Source organism: Coptis chinensis, chromosome 6 (genome assembly GCF_015680905.1).
Source record: "Coptis chinensis isolate HL-2020 chromosome 6, ASM1568090v1, whole genome shotgun sequence".
NCBI lineage: Eukaryota > Viridiplantae > Streptophyta > Magnoliopsida > Ranunculales > Ranunculaceae > Coptis > Coptis chinensis.
This window is the reverse complement of record NC_141461.1, coordinates 77466736-77488093: the sequence shown is the minus strand read 5'-3', so window position 1 is coordinate 77488093 and position 21358 is coordinate 77466736. Positions and strand designations below refer to the sequence as shown.

The 21358-nt window shown below is 35.4% G+C and overlaps 1 pseudogene; it reads left to right on the top strand.

Moving 5' to 3' along the window:
* Positions 1–19190: 19190 nt before the first annotated feature.
* On the top strand, positions 19191–20825 carry LOC147494587 (zinc finger protein ZAT9-like; annotated as a pseudogene).
* Positions 20826–21358: the final 533 nt, after the last annotated feature.

Genomic DNA, 21358 nt, shown 5'->3' with positions numbered 1-21358 from the left:
ACGACGTTAATTTTACCTTCACTTGCTCATGAAGGTACAAAGTCTATGATGGGCTCATGGGTGTGGTATTTTCCTCAAAAAGGCATTTAGTATGTGATATATAAAACCAATATTCAGGATCTAAGAGCTCATATTTCTGACTACCAAAGTACTTCACAGATCAGTAGATCACACAGCCATCACACTTAGTCATCCCCCCTCACTGAGGTAGGTGCTATACTAAATTCGTCCTCGATTTTAGGACCACTTCTAAAGTTTGCCTTGGAAAAACTATGCCTACTTTCAGAAAAAAGAGCTAATTGGATTTTAATATTAAATTCTAACAGCCCAAACTCCATACGAAGGAGTCTTTATGCCCAAATTCGTAGTGGCTATAAACTTTAAACAAAAGGGTGTCAACAATAGTATGCATGTATCAAGTATGTACTAGTAACTATATGAACTACCTCTAATCTCCTCTCTCAACTATCTTCACTATCTCTCTCCCCCCAACACACACACTTTGGGAGGCCTTTGTCTCATGTGGAAGGCAGGCTTACAGATCACCCATATCTCATCCTCTTTTCATCACATAACCATTAACATAAGTCTTGGAACTCATATGACCTTCTTGTTTCTTCTATGGTAGTCCCTATAAATCAAATAGAGATAGAAGTTGGGGCCAATTAGAGAACTCAATTCCAAGACCATCCAACTCTTATCATTGGAGATTTGAATGTTATTTTACATGCTGGGGAAAAAATAGGGGGTAAAGAATATGAGTTTAATGGTGGCCAACCATCACATGACATCATAAGAGATCAAGCTCTCATTGATTGAGGATTCAAAGGATACCCTTTCACATGGTCTAACAAGAGACTGGACAAAGACAATATCCAAAAAAGACTCGACAGAGCTCTCAGTACAACTGACTGGAGCATGTTATTTCCTAAATACACTCTTCACCACGTACCTCCTTGCTATATCATCAGATCATTGCCCACTTCTTCTTAACACCCAATCAATTCTCCCCTCCTTTCACAAACCCTTCAAGTTCCATCATATGTGGCTAAGGGGTCGTTTGTTATTCTGAGCCTCTAAATGCTGAATGCTAAATGACCTACCATTTGAATGTTGAATGCTGATTGTTGAACTTTGATAAACATGTTTGTTTTCTGTCAGAATGACCTGGCTCTGAATGCTGAATATAAATCAGTTGGACAATTTTATCCATGTTATCTATTTTGAATACAAACTTGATTGTTTATAAAACCAAAAGATCGGAATATTTTTTAACAGAGTTTATTTTGTTTATTCAACTTTGAGCACTTGTATGACAATAATGTAATTGGTTATAGAAAATTGAATAAATAATACACAAGTTTAATTAGTTGAAATGATATACACAAATTTATGTAAACTAACTATCTATGCGTAAACACAAATAATCAATCAACTAAACAAGTACTTAGATCAATATTCCTACTCTCAAATAATAATGAAGTAATATAAAAAGTACGGATTCATTCCACTCTTAAACTATAAAAACTTAATGGGATTCAACTAATTAAATCAAGAAGAAAGTGGTGAGAGTAATAATTATGTTGATAATAAACTAACTATGATTATGCTATTAATTAAAACGTGAACTAAATAAACTAAACTAATAGAAATAGGTTTTTGATGGATTAGAAAGATATAGAGAAGAGTAATAAATTCAACTAATGATTAGTTTCATACAAGAATTGAATTATTCATTGAAAAGAGATCATCTTTAGGTTTTTCCGCAATGATCCAACCTAAAGCCTCAAACTTTATCATCCTTAGCAACAACCTACATATCTATAGTCATTATTACTAGCATGTAGGATTATTATAACCAAATCTCTTGACTTAATCATAACAATTCATAGTTTAATTTACTATATGCTTATTTTGTAAGCCATACAATAAACTAAACTCATTAAAATACATATACAATTAAATAATTCTACTAAGCAATTAATATATTCCTCATTAGGCTTCATAATCACTCCCTCTAATGGGGGGGGGGGAGGATTAGCCTAATATCATTGGATTAATTAAACTAAAACAACAACAACAAGACATAATAATAAAGACAAGAATTGAAATTGAACTAAAGCTTTATTGAAGAAGGTTTAATGGATGCTACAAGAATAAACCCTAAATTACTTAACCCTAAACTATTCTATTCTAAACTATACTAAACTAATGAGGGAGTAGCCAAGTTTTGTTTATCCTTAACCCTCTTTATATAGGAGAGGGTTAGGGTTATATTTTCGTGCATGGGCCAAAAAGGGGGACTTTGGGCCTCTAATGTGAGCCCAAAGTTCATTATGTTAAGTCTAAAAGGCCATAGTTGCTGAAAATTACTTTAGTGCCCTTTTATCTACTTTTACAAATTTGATTGGGACATGGTGGGGTCTATTAGAAAGCTTATTCCGATCTGGTCATTTCGACATAAAGTAGGCCCAATTCAGAGGCCCGAGTCCAACGATATGCCCTTTTGAAGTTCTATTAGTTTTTTGTCATTTTTCTACCCTAATTGACTTTGACTTCCTAGCTTTGACTGGGCTTGAAAAGACTTTTTCTTCTTGATTCTCGGGCTTTAAATATAGAACTCTTATAGCAATCATCTTGACTCGTTTTCCATGCAAAATGGCGTCTTTAAGTACATAAACAACTTCAAGGCCTGAAATACACAAAAACACGTAAACATTACTAACTCTTATTTATTATAAACATAATTGGCCTAAATAGAATACTATTAAGGAGTTTAACCTACACTTTTGGGTGCTTATCATGAAACACAAAATATTTTTCAGTTTTAAACAATCAAATTTTATTTATTTCTAGTTGTAAAAAACCATGATCAAATAGATGTGATGGGCTTGTTTTCTTGTTTTACTTTTATTTTGATTGTCTAAAATAAGGAAAACAAATAGGCTTTTACAAGTTTGTTATAACAGAATAACCAACAACACATTTACTTTTGTCTAGACTTGGTACCACCACATCAAATCTTTTAAAAGTTGGGCAATACACACCGTCTTCAACCTATTCCCAATCAGTTTCGATCGTCTTCGACTTCTCCCTCTTCTCTCCATCGGCTATCAGAGAAGTTCTCTCTCTTATCTCTCTCACTCTGGAAAATGATTTGAAAATGAAAAGATTGGATGGGTTCTTCCTGGATCGCAGGTTTGGAGGCTAGAGCGTGAAGATGAGCAATTAAACAAAGGGTAAAACTGGTACTCGTCACTTTCAGCCACTTCAATTTAACATTCAGGAGCAACTTTAGGGCGGAACGCTGAAGTACAATTTAGTCGCTGAACGCTTAAACCATTTAGAAAAACAAACAACATTTTGTGTTGCTGAATGCTGAAACTAAAAAAAACTAACAACCCCTAAATCACCAAGAATACCATGATATCATATCACAAGCATGGCAGAGAGTACACATAACAAACTTCTCGAACCCCCACCTCTCTATTCCAAAGCTCTTAAACTCAACTAAAAAAGCTCTCAAGGTTTGGAATAAAACAACATTTGGAAACTGAAGTTGATGTATTTGTGATGGTCTTCAAAAGAGTGAAAGTGAGGTTCACCATAGATTGTTTAGAGTTTGAATGGTTAGGAGTTGAAGAAAGGAAGGTAGGATCTTAAGTTTAGGACAAGTTTTGTTTACTAGTTTATGAAGAACATTGAAAGAAAAGCTTAAGTGGTTTTAATGATTGAAGAACATAAACTTGAAAGCAATGAAAGGAAATGATTGATTGAAGAAATAACAACAAGAAAGAAGATTGATTGATTGAAATATAAAAGCAAATAACAAGATTGAAATGAAGAACAATAAAGTAAATAACTTGAATGAAAAAAAGACTAGAAATTAAATTCTACATGACACTAGATTAAGTCTAGGTATATTCTCTCCCTAACTTTCGGTTCTTATACCCCTACTTTATGCAAATGACTGATTTGCCTTTCTCCATTATATTTGAGACACCTCACCCTTTACTTTATGCTTTCGCTTTTTGATTTATTCTTGATCAAGATAGGTTTTAGAAAAGCCATCTTTTGAGTTGAGGACATTTATCTCCAGTCTTTTTGAGTTAAAGACTTGACTTTTCAAACTCTTTGGTTCTCGAGTCCTTGACCTTTGACTTTGACCTTTTGACTTTTTCAACACTTTTTCATAGTAGCTTCTAGTCTTCATAATAAACGTGATTAAGGCTCCTTTTGGTGCTAAGATGTAGCTTTTATGATAAGTGGTCTAAATTTCTCTGTAACCTAAAAAAGGCAATAAAAACTATGAATTGTCTTTTCATTAAGCGTAAGAAGGGCTGTAATCATATAATGTAAGGGTAATAAAATGCATATTTGGGAGTTGATAAGAAACATCTTTCAAAAAATTGCTCACCTTAAAAATCCTAATTGAAAACATCCAAACTAGACCTCCCGCCATTGTAAATGTCACTCTAGAAAATAATATGCTCTTTCTGATCTTGACTTTTTGCTTGAAAGTGAAGAAAAATATTGGAAGCAACAGTCAAGTGACAAAGACATCTTAGAAGGGGATAGGAACACTAAATATTTCCATATCAAAACCCTTAGACATAGGAAATTCAATAGGATTGAATGCCTTAAAATTCTCAAGATGTATATATATATATATATATATATATATATATATATATATATATATATATATATATATATATATATATATTTGGTAAGCCTGTTTTAAATGAGATCAATAACTCTTTGATGCTGGCAGGGTTCGAGCCCCGCACCTCTAGTATCATCACCCAAAGGTTTTACCGACTCTGCTAGTCACTTGCAATCATAAAGATATTGGCCATACAATGAGTGTCTCATTTTGCAAATCTTCTTACTGAAAACAATAATGTGCACGCAAATCATCTCCCTCACCTTCTCCGACTATTAGAGGGAGTGATTATGAAGCCTAATGAGGAATAGATTGCTTAGTAGAATTTTTTAATTGTGTATGTGTTTCAATGAGTTTAGTTTATTGTATGACTTACAAAATAAGCATATAGTAAATTAAACTAAGGATTGTTATAATTAAGTCGAGAGACTTGGTTATAATAATCCTACATACTAGTAATAATGACTATAGAGATGTAGATTGTTACTAGGGATGATAAAATTTGAAGCTTTAGTTTGGATCATTGCGTGAAAACCTAAAAACGATATCTTTTTAATGAATAATTCGTAACTTGCATGAAACTAATCATTAGGTGGATTTATTACTTGCTCTATATCTTATTCTCATCATTAATTTTACTGTTTCTTCACATCCAATTTACTGTTTTGGTAATATAAATTAATTAGTTATCAAATGACGCCGCTGCCATCTTAAACTCATTAAGGACGAGAATTTAATTGGTTGAATCCAAGGGGAAATCCCCCATTCTCTACCCACCTACCCTTTTAATTTTTCATTCTTGTTTCTCATATTTTTGTTACTGTTCAAGTTTGATATTCATTGTTTTAAACAAAGAGCGTGCCCACCCGCCCTCCCTCCCTTTTGCTTTGCACAGAGTGCGCCCGCGCTCTCTTAAGATTGCGGAATCACAGTGAAGAATACTGCAATAAAGTGTGTTTCTGTAGTTTTGCAACACTTAATTTCTGGAACAATAACTAATAAGGAAGGTTTGTAGAACACCAATTGCTCTAAAAGTTTTACAGGAACACGCATGATCTGTCAGGAGTCTCCAGCAAAATTTTTCCGATTTTTTGCTCTGTTTTGATTGGGTAACCATTCGGAAGTTTGTATTGTGTCTGAAAACTATTTCACAAACTTTGCAGGGCAGTAGAAAGACTTTCATAACTCTGATTATTCTGAAATTTTACAGGCTACTTACCGGATGTCTTAGCAAACTACTGTAAAAATTTCAAATTTTTTGGAGTGTGCACGCACCCTATTATACCTATATTTGAGCGCGCATGTGCCCTGCCTTCCTGTAACCTTGTTTTGCATTTTCTTTCCAGTTTCAAGGCCCATCCCATCAGAAAATCGTGCGAAAGCTTGTTTCTAAAAAATATTTAATAGAGCGCGCATGCGCCCTAGTTACCTTATATTTGAGCGCGCCCGTGCCCCTCTGAAGAAATCCCGATTTACACAGGTTAGTTACAATTCATATTTTCATTGGAATTTATTGTTTATTCAGTATTCCAAGCATCCACGGGACAAATAAATTAAGTATTAAAGGCGTTATTCATAAAGCGTAACATGAAGGCACTCAGGTTCTCCTCTTTTCACTCCTCGTCTCTTCTGTCAAAGGAGTTTTAATTCTAGTATATCAGGTTGTTGTTTGACTGCTATTCTTATTCTTTCATATTAGACTTAGCCTTGCATGAGATTAAGGTCTAGTAAGAAAAAACCATCTAACATTATATATCGTAAACGTCAACGCACACGCCTATCTAGAATATCATACACCACACCTACAACAATGGCTAAAGAACCAGAGACTCCTCTCTCTGATTTTTAGAAAGCCCTGATCGATGGACCTAAGTCGTGCATCATTCCTGCAGACCCAGTGGGGGATTTTCGAATTCCCCTGAATATATTTATCTTGTTACCAGTTTTCCATGGTTTAGACCACGAGAAACCTTATCAGCACATGCATAGGATAGAACAAGTTCCCACTACATTCCATCATCTTAGCGTAAGTCCGGATTAAGTTAAACTTAGGGTGTTTCCATTCACCCTAACCGACAAGGCAGCATCTTGGTTAACTGCCCAAATGCCAAACTCCGTGGACTCATGGGTTAAACTTGTTCAATTGTTCATGGAACAATTTTACCCACCATTGAAGACAGATGAAATGTTTCAAAAGATTCATTTTTTCCACCAAAACCCTCATGAATTCTTTTTAGAGGCCTGGAATCGTTTCACTGATCTTCTCATTGAATACCCGCATCATAACCTTGCGAAAGACACGCTTGTCCGTGCATTTTTCAAGGGCCTTTCACATCATCATAAGGAGGTTCTAGATATCATGAATGGGGGTAGTTTTCTTAGTAAAGGAGCCTTGGAGGCTTATAAATTCTTAGAAGATCAATCTAAGAGAAACCACAATTGGGGAGGTAACAACTCTTCCCACTCCACTCCTTCTTCTTCAATAGTTAAGGTTGCCAGTATGTTTGAGGTTAAACCTGATCCCGATCGAGCTTAGAACTCTTATCGATGCCCTCACTGAAAAGGTAGATGCCATCGTTATTCAATAACAACCCACTCCAGTCATGAACATAAACTCTACTCATTATAATGTCTATTTTAGTCTTGAACATTCTGACTTCTATTGTCCTATTGTCTATGAACAGCCATCACCACAGCCAGAAAATGTCTGCGCTTTTAATAACAACCCTAACACACAATGGAGGTAAAACACTAATTATAATCCACTACAACAAGCTACACCTCCAGGTTTTAATAATCAAAATGTTAGACCCACTACAAACTTTAACCAGTTTATTCCGCATTAAGGACAATGAAACTTAGGTGACCAGAATAGAGGTTTAGTACCCATGACCCAGAACTATCAACATCAAGACATGACCACGCAACAAGCCTTAGTTCCGGTCACTCCTCCTATGGCCACTCAACCCGTCAAATCACTCCTCTTATGGCCACTCAACCCGTCAAACCATCTATAAACGAAGTAGTAGTGACCTTCTTTGCAAAATCAGAATCAAATTATGCAACAAACATTTCAAATGATGCAGTCTTTTGTGCCAAAAGGTTATTGACATGTCTCCTAACCAAAATAATAACCAAACAAAGTGCTTCGGGACAAGCGATTGCCTAATCCTACATCGACAAACACCATCTTGAAGTGAACGGTATTCACTGTAATGGTGATATAAACCAAGGGGACCTACTGGTGTAGTCACTACCGCCGTTCGTTCGGTAGAGTAGTTGATAACAAAGTAACTATGCTTACAGATCGCCCGCCAAAATGGAAGCTGAAAATGAAACCATACCGAATCTTGTCATAGAAACCGAAGACCACACAACTTTGTAGAAGTTCCAAATTAACCACAACCAAAAGGTACAACCTTACTAAATATCATCATAGAAATTGATGATCCTACACCTGTAGAGGTTCCAATATGGACACCTAGATAGAAAACGGCTAAAGATAAAGTAAATACTAATAATACTTTTGACCCTTATGTTAAATATAGAGATAAACCACCGTATCCCCAGAGACTAGTTGTGTCTAAAAAGGATGAGAATTTTGATGAGATTAGGGAAGTATTTAAAAATCTGACTATAAACCTACATTTTCTATATGCTATAAAAAGTCTACCTGGACACACTAAGTTTCTAAAAGAGTTGTGCACCAAAAAGAGGAAAACCAACATACCGAACAAAGCCTTCTTAATTGAACAATATCCCTCTTTATCTGAACATAACAGAATTATTAAATACAAGAACCTTGGTCATCCTACTGTACAATGCATCTTGGGAGCTTACTTCATAACAACTGCTCTATTAGACCTGGGGGCGAGTGTTAACTTACTCCATTTTTATTTATATAAACAACTAGATTTAACAAAACTTCAACCAACAAAAATGACTTTGCAGTTAGCTGATCGTTCTATTAAGTACTTCAAGGGCATAGTTGAAAACATTCTCGTTAAAGTTCAAGACTTTTACTATCCAGCCAACTTCGTTATTCTCGACATAGAAGTTGCCCATGATTCCATTCCCATCATCTTAGGACGTCCTTTTTTGGCAACTGCCAATGCCCAAATCAATTGTCGGGATGGCTCAATGACTCTTTCTTTTGGAAATCCTTTTATGGAAGTTAACATGTTTAGACAAAAGTAGGGACAACTAGGTTTGCCTGTAGAAGGAGAAGTGAAGTCCATTGAGAGTTTTGTATATCACATTAGTGCTTCCAACGATCTCGTCCCCACACTAGTAAATACCCCTCTTATGGAAGAAGACAAAGATCACAATTTTGACTCCTTGAACATAACTGAAATAGAGAAAGAATTTTCCACCCTGTCTTCCGACCTTATGAGAGATGGAGTCAATCTCACAATAGACGAGATAGAGAATTCCTCAAAGATGGAGATGAATACCATAATTATGTGGATGCGAACAACCTAGATGAAGAATTCGACGAGTTTCTAAGAGTATGTGATGATTCACCCTCTCAAGAACTACCAAAGAGCCACCTGATACCTTCATTTTCAAATGTGTGATAATACTAACCCATGCCACCAATAAGTTTTGTGCTAAACCCACGTTCTCATTTTTTCCATTCTTTCCATCTAAAACTTATCCATATCCCACATATCTTCCACAACCATCCATTTTCTCACGATCATTCACTTAGACACCTTTTCGTTCAAAGAAGAAGAAGAGAGTACATGCTCGATTAGGTTCTAGGTCTATTAGGCTTTGCTTTCATTCCACTAAGCTACGTCGTACAACATCTTGGTGCTTGATTCTGTTTGGTGGTGTATTCTATGTTAATTATTTATGAAAAGACCCACAACTCTTTAGGTTGTCGATATATGGTAAACTGCATGTTAATAGATGTTTTAGATAAATTCTCAAGTATCTGACTATAAAAGACTCACTTTATTTTTTTTGGTATACTCCATTCCAATCTTATGTTATGGGAGTACACCATTAAGGTAACCAGACCCTCCTTTTGAAGTGCATGGTTGTAAGTGCTGGATCCTTAGTCCACGTTTCATGTGACTCACGCATTCATCTCTTGTACTTTTTCTCATTGTTTGAGTAGTGTTTCTCTATGGAGTGAGTTACATTTTTATTTCTTTCTCATAATTTTGTTTTTCCAAAAATCAAACATATAAAAATTTAAAAAAAAAAATTAAAAACATAAACATATATTAGTAAGTTTAGGGAATCTAACTTTAAAAGACCCAAGTTTTTGTACAATATCACCTTTCTGGAGTATAGGCCACAAAAATTTTCAAACTTGAAAAGAGTTTTCAAATTTTGTTTGGAGGTGGTGTATTTTGGTATTTCATTTCAAATCTTTTTGCCACCCTTTGCCTGTCATGTTTACTCTAGTAGAGTCCATGTTAGTTAGTATGTAACAGTTTAATTGTGTTTCATGCTATCATATTTTCTTTATAATATTTCTGTTATAGGTACTGCCAATTTTTATCAAGTTTCTATGGTAAATTCTTTCTTTATCTCTTTACACTTTGCAGACAAAGTGTTCGATTGTTTGGAGGTGGGATAGAAACATTTGCAAAAATTATGCACTTTTAGGATGCAAATTATGCTCTTTTCTTTATAAAATGTTAAAAGTCATAAAAATTAGTTAGTTACATAATTTAGTTGTGCTATTGAATTATTTCATGAACCCCCTTCTCCCAAATTGTTTGGCGGTGGTATATTTAATTTTAGGAGCCATGATAGGCGCATACTTGATTTGTGAACGTATGGTATTATTTTTGTTAGAGTCCGTTTATGTCCCAAGCGCTATTTATTATTTCATGTTATCCCCATAACAGGTGGAACTCATATAGGAGTTGCGTCTGTTTTTCTTTACCTATATTAGTATGTTCTAAATTTGTTTTGCAGGTGCTCTAAAATTTTCCGCAGCGTTTTTTCATGGTATTTTATATCCTTCTTATTTCTATACTTTGAGGACAAAACATATTTTTTTTTTGGGGTGGCATAGAAACATCGTAATTTAAGACACCTATTAGTATATATATATATATATATATATATATATATATATATATATATATATATATATATATATACACTTAGAAATATTGGTATTGTTTCTTTTTCTGTGCTGATAGTAGTCTAGAAGTTTTACGTTAGCTCTTAAATTAGAATAGTTTTTAGAAACTTAGGTTAATATGTAGGTAATAGTCATTGCATCTTTCCATAAATATATTGCATGAGCATCTATGTTTGTATTGATAGTAAATTTTTGAAATCTAGGCTAGTATTCTTATTCTACAAAACCTGTGAGAATATAGCCTAAAAGCCTTATATGAGTGAAATATTTGAGTAATGACATAAGGGATATGTAAATTATGAATAGAGAAATCACACGTCCACTTGCTTTATCAATATACCATATCCTAAAAGCAGTATTTAAGTCTATATATATATATATATATATATATATATATATATATATATATATATATATGCACTTAGGAATATTGGTATTGTTTCTTTTTCTGTGCTGATAGTAGTCTAGAAGTTTTACGTTAGCTCTTAAATTAGAATAGTTTTTAGAAACTTAGGTTAATATGTAGGTAATAGTCATTGCATCTTTCCATAAATATATTGCATGAGCATCTATGTTTGTATTGATAGTAAATTTTTGAAATCTAGGCTAGTATTCTTATTCTACAAAACCTGTGAGAATATAGCCTAAAAGCCTTATATGAGTGAAATATTTGAGTAATGACATAAGGGATATGTAAATTATGAATAGAGAAATCACACGTCCACTTGCTTTATCAATATACCATATCCTAAGCGAGTATTTAAGTCTTTTTTGGATCGATATAGCCAAATAAACTTTAAAAACCTAAAAAGATAGTTTTTCCTCTAGCTACCCCCCTTGAGCCGTCACCAATTTCTAAAAGCCTTTTTATTTTTTTATGGCCATCAATCCCTGAACTGTTACTACACATAATAAAAAGCGTACCCAGCTGACGAGTTGAGAATTGGATAAACAGTAAAAAGAGAAGAGAAAGCTTGTACAAATACAGAATAGTTAGAAGGTTCGAAAAGAAAAGAAAAAAAATATTCAAAAATCAAAATCTCCCAAAAGTTCAAAATCAAAAGGAGTCAATTTCAAAAGAAACAAAAGCAAAGTTAGAGCTCTCAAAAATCAAAATGGAGTCACAAAGCCAAAGGGCTAAATAATGAATCACAAATTCAGAAGCAAAATAACAAAACAAGGTTTTTCTCTAGTTACAAATATCCTGAAGACCCAATTTCTCAACTTATCAAAGTTTTTTTTCCCTTCCCTTTATTTCTAAACCACTACCTTCACCCCGTAATTCCTAATAAAATACATCTAGCTCAACTAGGAATAGGATGGTGTGATAGTAAGTGAATATTGTGATCAATTGACCCCGGTTTCTTTAGACGCCATTCCTGTATGTGAGGAATATAAATGCTCTTTGCACTTGAGAAAATGAAACTTGAGTGAATATATCAGAGAGTTGTGATTGCAACACACCCCTGTGGGAACGTAACCCACCTTAAGAACGCTCTCTAAAAGTTTTGGAAACAACTCTGCTTTTACATTTCACAGCTCATATTTTGTACGTTTATCTTTAGATGATTAAATTAATGTGTATATGTTATTTTGAGTTCAAAGGAGCTTCTCTTTATTCCCCCGCTAACGAGATGTATAGACTTCTGAGAATAACAAGGAGACAAGACCCTTTGTACTAGATAGAGGAAGTTTGTGAGTACCTTATATGGAAAACTCTCACGAGGCTTAAGCTCGTCCACTAGGGAATTCTTAGTGGTTTAAAGCCTTGTTGCATATAGTCAATGCAATCGCACTCCGCGAAACGAGACTAGTAGAATAAATCACACATTTGTGATCTTAGTTTTTTTTCTCTCATCTTTGTTTGAGGACAAGCAAAATGCTGTTTGGGGATAGTTGATCAATCCCCAAATGTGTATTTTATTACCTTTACAATACTTCAATTATGCCCTTCTTATGTTTAATGAACAAACAACTTGTAGCTGTTGCTACATTTTGTGGGATACAAGCCATTTAGGACGTATATTCCTAAAACGTGCATTTTAGTGCAAAAAGGATTGTTATTGATGCTGCTTGGGAAGATTCTAATTTATGAGCAAAACTGCCGAAAAGTCAAAGTCAACTCTCAAGGACTCAGGACTAAAAGCTGAAGACTTAAGGACTCAAAGCTAAAAGCTATGGACTCAAGGACTTAAAGCCAAAATCAAGAATTCAATTGTATGGGCTAAAGTCAAAAGCCCACAAAGCTTAATCTTATCCTCAAGATTGTTTCTAGAAGAAGGGGCAAATATGTAATTGGTGTCCTATATAAACCAAAGTAGTAGAGAAAGAACCTTACCCTAGAATTAATCTTTGGTCATTAGAAGTAGATAATATGTTTTAAATTAATAGTGTAATTTGTTATTTACTTGTTTTCCATTTTTATGTTCTTCAAGCTTTAGTGGTTAAATCAAGTTCTTAATTATTATCTTCAATACTAGTTTTCAATCTTGTCTTCAATAAAAAGTTTTCATTACTTTCCTAATCTTTGATTCAATCCCAAAAGCACTAGTCATACTCATTTGACAAGTTCAAATGAGTATAACTTTGTGAGCAAGATATCCATCTAAACCATTTTCATACATGTTCTCAATCAAATCAATAGTTTAATTAAGATTTCAAACCATTTTAGATAAAGAATTAGTGTTTCCACCATTAAAACATTAAGAACAAGAGTAAAGAAAGACTAGAAACTTTAGAAGAGATTTTTCAACCATTAAACCATTCCTCCAAACAAACGATTTAAGATGACCAACACAACCCAAATCACCACTATCCTCAATACTTCAGAGCTATCTGCATCCATGCTAAATATTGCTTCCTCTATTTCTTTATTGTCTGGCAGTGCCTCCAACAACTGATTGTCTACATTGGAAAGACTTTTAGGGATAAGAGAAATCATTGCATCATCATCTAACATCACCTGTTCTTTGAATTTGTTTTCATAGTACTCTACGATGTGGTTCTTTATCTCTTCTTGCTCAGTTAACATTAATCCATAAGAAGTTTCTAAAACATCTATTAAATATCTAACTTGTCTGATTTTGTACATTGCATGAAAGAAGCTTGTTTCTTTTTCTCATACTTCTGCCAATAGAATCTTGATTTATGTCATCACATATCCGCCTTATTCATCAGTGCCTGATCCAGAATCAATTCCTTTGTAGTCAATTCATGTTAATACACTTCGATGTTCACACTTTTGTTCTGCCTGTTCTTGAACTTGCATGAGCTCATTTGTGGCATTTCTTACATTTGTGTTAAAGTTCCCAAAAACAGACCAATTCCATTTCTTCAGGTCCTATTTCAATCATTTCAGCTTCTTTGCTACCAACATTAAGGGGCCACTGATCATTTCTTGGTTCCAACTTTGTTCAACCACCTCCAGAAAAGTAGCATGTTTGGTCCAACATTTATTGAATCTAAATGGTGCATTTCTTGGTTTAGGAATTTGAACATCAAATCTACATAAAGGTTTGTGATATGATCCAGCTCTGCATTCCACCTTATACTTCCATCTTGCATATTTTAGTCTCCACTCAAAATTGGTGAAGTCTCTATCCTGTTTGCAATACATTAATCTTCTCAACCCCCTTGATTATTACAACAGGTTAGATGCAACTCCTCTGAGTGACACTCAAACAAATTACAGTCATTAATAACTTCCAATACTCTTCCATGGCAGCTCTTAATGGTGGTCTGCCTCCACGTTTCTCTTCTACCCGTAGTACACAGTTAAAGTCTCCTAAGACCAGCCAAGGAAATTGTCCTGCAATTCTTCTCATATCACTCCACAAACTTCTTCTCTCATTCATCAAACAATGAGCATGCACACAAGTAATAACATTCCCATATACAGTCACAGTGATGATCTATTGATCAGATAGACTATGAAGAGAAACTTGCAACTTTCTATCATACATAACCCATAAATTTCCCAATCTCTGATGTCTATCATTATGAATAATAATAAAAGTATTGAAATTCATAAGACCTAATCTTGCAACATTCTCCATTTTAGGTTTTACCTTGAGCTCCGCTATACAAAAAATATCAGGGTTATAAGTCCTAACCAAATTTTGTATATGTTCTATGTACTGCTTGATTCTTCCTAACTCCCCTAACATTCCAGTAGTTTATCTTCATTTGGCATTAAAAGGGGGGTTATTCTTGTTTTTACCTCTTGTCAAGGGGGGAGTTGTGATGTAACCATACTTCCCTTTCCTAATTGTTTCTTGTTATTGTATCTCAGTTGATGGCTACCTCACTAGCTCTTCACCAGAACTATCAAGGAACTTATTTTCATCTTCTGACATCTCTGCCACCACTTCTTGATTACCCAGTATAGCGAAAGTACTGCTTGTAGTTATGTCTTGTCTTGGGGTTGGTAATCAAGGGTCCACAATGCCTAGATCTATCGATCACAAATTCGGCCATATTGTGTTGTTCCTCATTTGCTACTTCATTGCATCATGATTCCTTTGGTATCATAACTGGCATAGTAACTATGTTATCTGCCTGCATAGTTCCCCTGTCTTCCCTAGGCTCCAAATCAGTACAACCACTTTCCACGTCAGCCCCATTGTTTTCCAGGTTCTCCCCTTGCATGTCATGGTTTAATTGATCAAAGCCATTAGTAATTTCATTTGTTGCCTCCTTACCCCACCTTCGTAACTTCTTCTTGCTGTCTTGGTTTACCCTAATCTTCCACAATCAAAATTTGAGCTTCAAAATTACCCTCCACAATCGTTGATCTATTTTTTCTACCTCCATTACTTCTTTTGATTCCTTGTCATAGTTTTATCACTAATCCATTGCTCCACGAGACTCCAAACTTGTTCACCGTGATTTTCACCCACCATCGAGTGACCACTTCTTTGCCCTTTTGTGCGGATCTTTCTTCCAACATCATGTCCAACCCCTTACAATGAGTACAAAATTTGGCATTTTCCCTAGCTGAACCTCTTGCCAAAAGCAACTCCATGTTTCTTTGATTCCACCCAAATCTTATCCGATTTTCTTAGAGATTTATGTCGACCAAAACACTCACAAAATAACCAAGTTTCCTCATTGTTGTAGTACATCTCATCAACATGCATCGGTGGACCTAAAGTTTTACCCATTGCAAGCGAGTTCTTCACTTCCCGATTATTCAAGACTTAGTCATGGGAATCTAACCCAAACCATGGTGTGGGGATGTGTATCTCTCTCAATGGAAAAATTGGGAGACCATTTGCTCAAACGTAGCACTTGGGTGTCAAGCAACCAGGATCCTTGTTCCCAAATTTTTGCATAATCCTCTTCTTTATCGAACTTAAACATTATGTATCCCCTTCCCAAGGGAGTAACCAAACATTCACCGGACGAAGCCCATTTGTCAACAACCAAAGACTTCACCTTGTTTAAATCCATTTTAACCAAATCTAGTTGCTTAACAAGAGATTTCAAACAATATTGAATACCTCTATCAACTTCCTCCTCAATTAAACAAATAGTTGGATACTCACCTTGCATTCCAGGAGTTGGCAATGAATAAGCATCAATATTTCTCCCATATTTTGGCTTTGCCGCAACTGTGGCATAAGTCTTCCTTGTGTTCTCCTCACTTCATCTTGTATTGTTAACCGGATTAATGGGTAACGTTGCAGCCCCCTTGGAGGAGTTTGGGCAAGCATGGAGATATGTATTTCTCCCCCCACCAAAGCCCAAAGGTAAAGCTCCCAATTTTTTTGGATCTTTATGCCCTGAAGTGGGTGGTTTTGCAAATTCAACTTGTGTGGCACCTCTTTTCTTCGCTATATCTGCATAGGAAGATTTGGCATGTTGTTCAATCACCAACGTAGCTTTTGGTTGTTCTTGAGTATTAGCATGTTGTGGTGGAGATTGTTTGTAGGTGTTGGATGTCTTGGACACCTCTAAGTTAACATGCTCATCTTCTTCAGTTTGCACTAATAGATCTTTGTGAATCTTAGTGCAAATTCCTCATAAATATTTCCAGCGAACCGTGACCATACTTTTGCTCAAATGCTTTTGCTATCCACTCCCCGTCCTCATCATCATCTAATAAGTTTGTTATTTCTGGATCATCGATATATATATTTTTTTTATTTTCCATGTTTTCTCCCATTGTCTCACCTATTTAGGTCCTCCAAAGTTTTATAAGATTTCTCTTCTTGTAACAAGTTTTTTTGCCGACCCTAGTAACGACTATGATATTGAAGATAATTTTGTACCTAATATTACTCCTGCTTCTCTACATTGGACGTACAGTTCCAAAATAGGGCAATGTCAAAGTGTCAAACTAATCAATATATGTGCTTGTTTTACAGTGAACACTAACTCCTCTTATGGATTTATCCTTCGAGATAATAATGGAGATTTCATTGCTGCAGGAAATGAACATGGGACAAACCTCACAGCAGAGGAAGCTCAAAGCAAAGGTGTACTATAACGAATCATATGGGGCAAAAAGTTCAACCACCAAAGACTAGAAGTGGAAGCGGTCTCAAGAAAAGTCAACAACTTTTTGAACAAGAAGGAGAAAATGAGCATATCTTGGACTTTACAACTACTACTTAATTAATGATGCATTAGCTATTTTGTCTTCCGTAGAAGATGTACATATTAACTGGCCTTGGGTCAGCAAGCACAAAAATAATGTTGCTCACACTATCGCCACGCATGGCAAGTCTTTACCCTATGCCTACAGAATGGATACATAACCCACCTCTATGGCTTGAGGACATTTTGGATAGGGAAATAACTTTTGTACTTTTGGATCCTTACTATATACATATATATCCTACCCGTTATATGAACTCCACTTATACGAAATCTAAAAAAACTCCACCATCAAAAACAATGAATTAGAAGCTGATTTTTGGTGGAGATGTTCTCCCCACAATATAGATCATCCCACCAGACCCTTCAAGATGTTTTAAGGGCTAATATATATATATTTATTTATTTATTTATTTTATTTTATTTTATTTTTATTTTTATTTTTTATTAGATAATTTATTTTATTTTATTTTTCTACTAAGGAACTATTCCTTTATCTAGGAACTAGCCAGCCAGGCCAGCATTATTTGAGGATCGTCGCCAGATCAATGATCAATCCTCATTTGTGTTTAAGCAGGCCGTTATGACACTTTCGATATAATAATATACGCCCATGGGCTCAATATATCAGCCACTGTATTTAACTATTTATGCTCAAGACAAATTCGTGAAAGAAGAAAATAAAATCAGTGTTATGTAAAATCACATTGTGTACGACGGGCCATCGCCATAGGTGGGACATGGCGACACGCTGCTTCAAACAGTAAACCTGCTGCCTAACAAAATCAGAGGTATAGTCTCTTTCCTATATGCTTTTTTTTAGTAAATTTCATGCAAAAGAACGTAACCAAAGTTCTTATAATTGACTTAGAAAACTTTAAGTGAACCCTAAGGCCTAAACCACATCATACCAAAAGCCGAAGGAGGAGATTAAGTGATACATAAGACATATGTTTTAGTGGTTACTTAATTTTGAAGTGTCTATGTACTCATCAGGATTCATCGGGAGGAAAAGGTTAAATTATGCAGTGAAAAGAGTACTTTGAAGTTTGCATGTTGAAGAATGGAGAAAAATGTTAGTTTTTTCATTTGTGGTATGCTCGCTTAGCGATATACGAGCATCAGGGCATGGGTGCCAGGTCCAGCAGACCAGCACCCGAGATTCATATCCCCGCCGCCCAGTGTTGCGAGGTAATAATTCCATGAAAAGAAGAATCAATACAATGATACCCCCTATATCAATTCACAGTGACACTTGTTGTCTTGCGCCTAGTAAGGTTTCTACAGTGTCGTCGTAACAATCCACATACTATACTATACAATTTTTTTGTTTTATTTTTAGTACACAGTAGGAATGGAATTAAATGGATATGCTTCATATAAATTATCCATAATTTGTGTGGAAAAGCGGCATAAACCAACCGACAATTAAGGGGAAGCTCTAGGTAGTTATCTTAGCTTGGAAATGAAGGGATATGAATGGGTCGGAAGTTAGATGAAAGGATTTAAACACTTTGCACACTCTTACGTCTCCACTCTCTATAACTCATCACACATACCATCCGTACATTTCTTGTACTTTGACCGTACCGTCCACAAGTTTCTCCAAGAAAAATCTTCATCCCTTGTACCATCCTTCCACTTGTCATTTTTACACTCACCTTTTCTTTCTTTCTGTCCATCCATAACTAACCAATACTTCAACTAAAAACTAGGATTCTCTCAGTTTAGACACACCACTTTAAGCCATACAAACAAACTCTATATACATCTTCTTTTACAACTCTCTACAGCTTCTTTCTTTTAAACTTTGTTTCTTAGTTGTAGTATAGTTACAACTTAATTTACTTGTTACAATGGCTATGGCTTTGGATGATGAACAACCAACTTTCAAGCATTTTTGTAAAGTATGTAAGAAGGGATTTGGTTGTGGAAGAGCTTTAGGTGGTCATATGAGAGCTCATGGTATTGGTGATGAAAGTTATGGAAACATTGATGATGATGAACATTCAAGCGATGACTGGGAAGATAAATTAAATGGGAATGCGCCGGCTAGCAATAAACGCATGTATGCACTAAGGACTAATCCGAATCGACTTAAGAGTTGTCGGATATGTGCAAACTGTGGTAAGGAATTTAGTTCTTGGAAGTCTTTTCTTGAGCATGGTAAATGTAGGGCAGATGATGTTGAGTCTCTTGTGTCATCGCCAAGATCTAAAGATGAAGATGAGGCACGACGGAGAGAATGTGGGTGGTTTAAAGGAAAAAGAACTAGAAGAGCTAGTGTGGGTAGTTTGAATTTGAATTGCCCATCAAGTGAGGAGGAGGATCTTGCTAATTGCCTAGTGATGCTGTCAAGTGCTCGAGTTGATCCAGTGGTGGAGGAGGTGGTGGAGGAGTCATGTGCCTCGGCTAGTAGGGAAGAGGATCGTCGCTACCTACAGATAGCTCCTATCGCCCATTACAGTGATAAGGGTAAAGGGGCCAAAGGAATGTTCGAATGCAAGGCATGCAAGAAGTCATTCAATTCACATCAGGCATTGGGTGGACATAGGGCCAGCCATAAGAAGGTTAAGGGTTGTTTTGCAGCCAAGCTTGACGGTGTAGATGAAGGTTTAATCGATGAAGATGTTATTACAAATGATGAATTCTCATTTCGGTCTAGATCCACTGCGATAGTACCCTTTGAACGTTCTATTGATCTTCAGTTAGCCACTCCCTCCAAGAGAAAAAATCAAAGGTCCATGAATGCTCCATATGTCACCGCATCTTTTCGTCTGGGCAGGCTTTAGGAGGACACAAAAGGTGTCACTGGATCACATCCAATTCACCAGATACATCGACAATAGCTAAGTTTCACCCTTTTAAAGATCAAAGCCAGTTTCTTCAAGCACCTATATTCAGCCAGTCTGACGCACTTGATTTAAATGTCCCTGCATCAACCAATGACACTACTATTAAACACCAAGATCTTGAGAACCCTTTAGGCTTGGAAATCTCTACAGCAATCTGTTTGCAATCATGGGCAGGTGTTTATATGAATGAGAACAAGAGCAGTAATGACTACAACAATACCACTACTGCCACCACTCACTTTAAATATATGGATGAGGAAGTTGATAGTGAGGTCAAGTTAGCTAAATTAAATGGTCTAAAGGACTTGCATATGAGTAGTGATTCATCACCATGGCTGCAAGTTGGAATTGGGTCAACTAGTAATGTTTTTGCATCAAGAGAATAGTTCTCGAAGTGAACTTTGCCTGAAAAAATTTGTATTTACCGGGTTCTGAAGCCCGACGTAACCCATTCGATTCTTTTTTTCTTCTATTTTGTACATGTTTTTGGGACCTTGACAGATCTCATTACTGAGTCTCAGGTTGGATGCCAAGTACATATTTTCCAATAAACTGATTTATGCTTCAGGATTCATTTAATTTGGATTGGTTGAGTTATAAGGAGAGCAGCTGAAAGCCTGAAACACATAAGATATGAGCTCTCAGCTCTCTGCTATAATGTTTTGCTACATCTGTATCTTCTTTCATGCTTTGGCTTTACTTCACATACCAATTATCTCAGTACTCTTTTTCTTGAGTTCTGATTTGACATCACAACAAGAACAACTCAGCAACATTACTTAGCCCACTCGACCTGAAAATTATCATACCAATTTATTCGCATGATGCATATAGTGATGTGTTGTTTGCTAAATGAATTCTAGCAATTAAATTGATAATAATTGATAATAATCAACCAGGTCCAAAAATTTCATAAGCTTCGATACTTTTACGACATCACGACCTAAAAAATACATCAAACTTTGGTATTTTCTTTTACATTAAACGTGATGTACTAATTTTTTTAATTAATTATCTGTGAACTTTCAATTTTGTTCCAATTGATACAATCTTTTAAAATTGATAGGGATGGAATGTCAAATAGCCGTTAGAACTACCCATATTTCACAATTTCGTCCAAAATCAAAA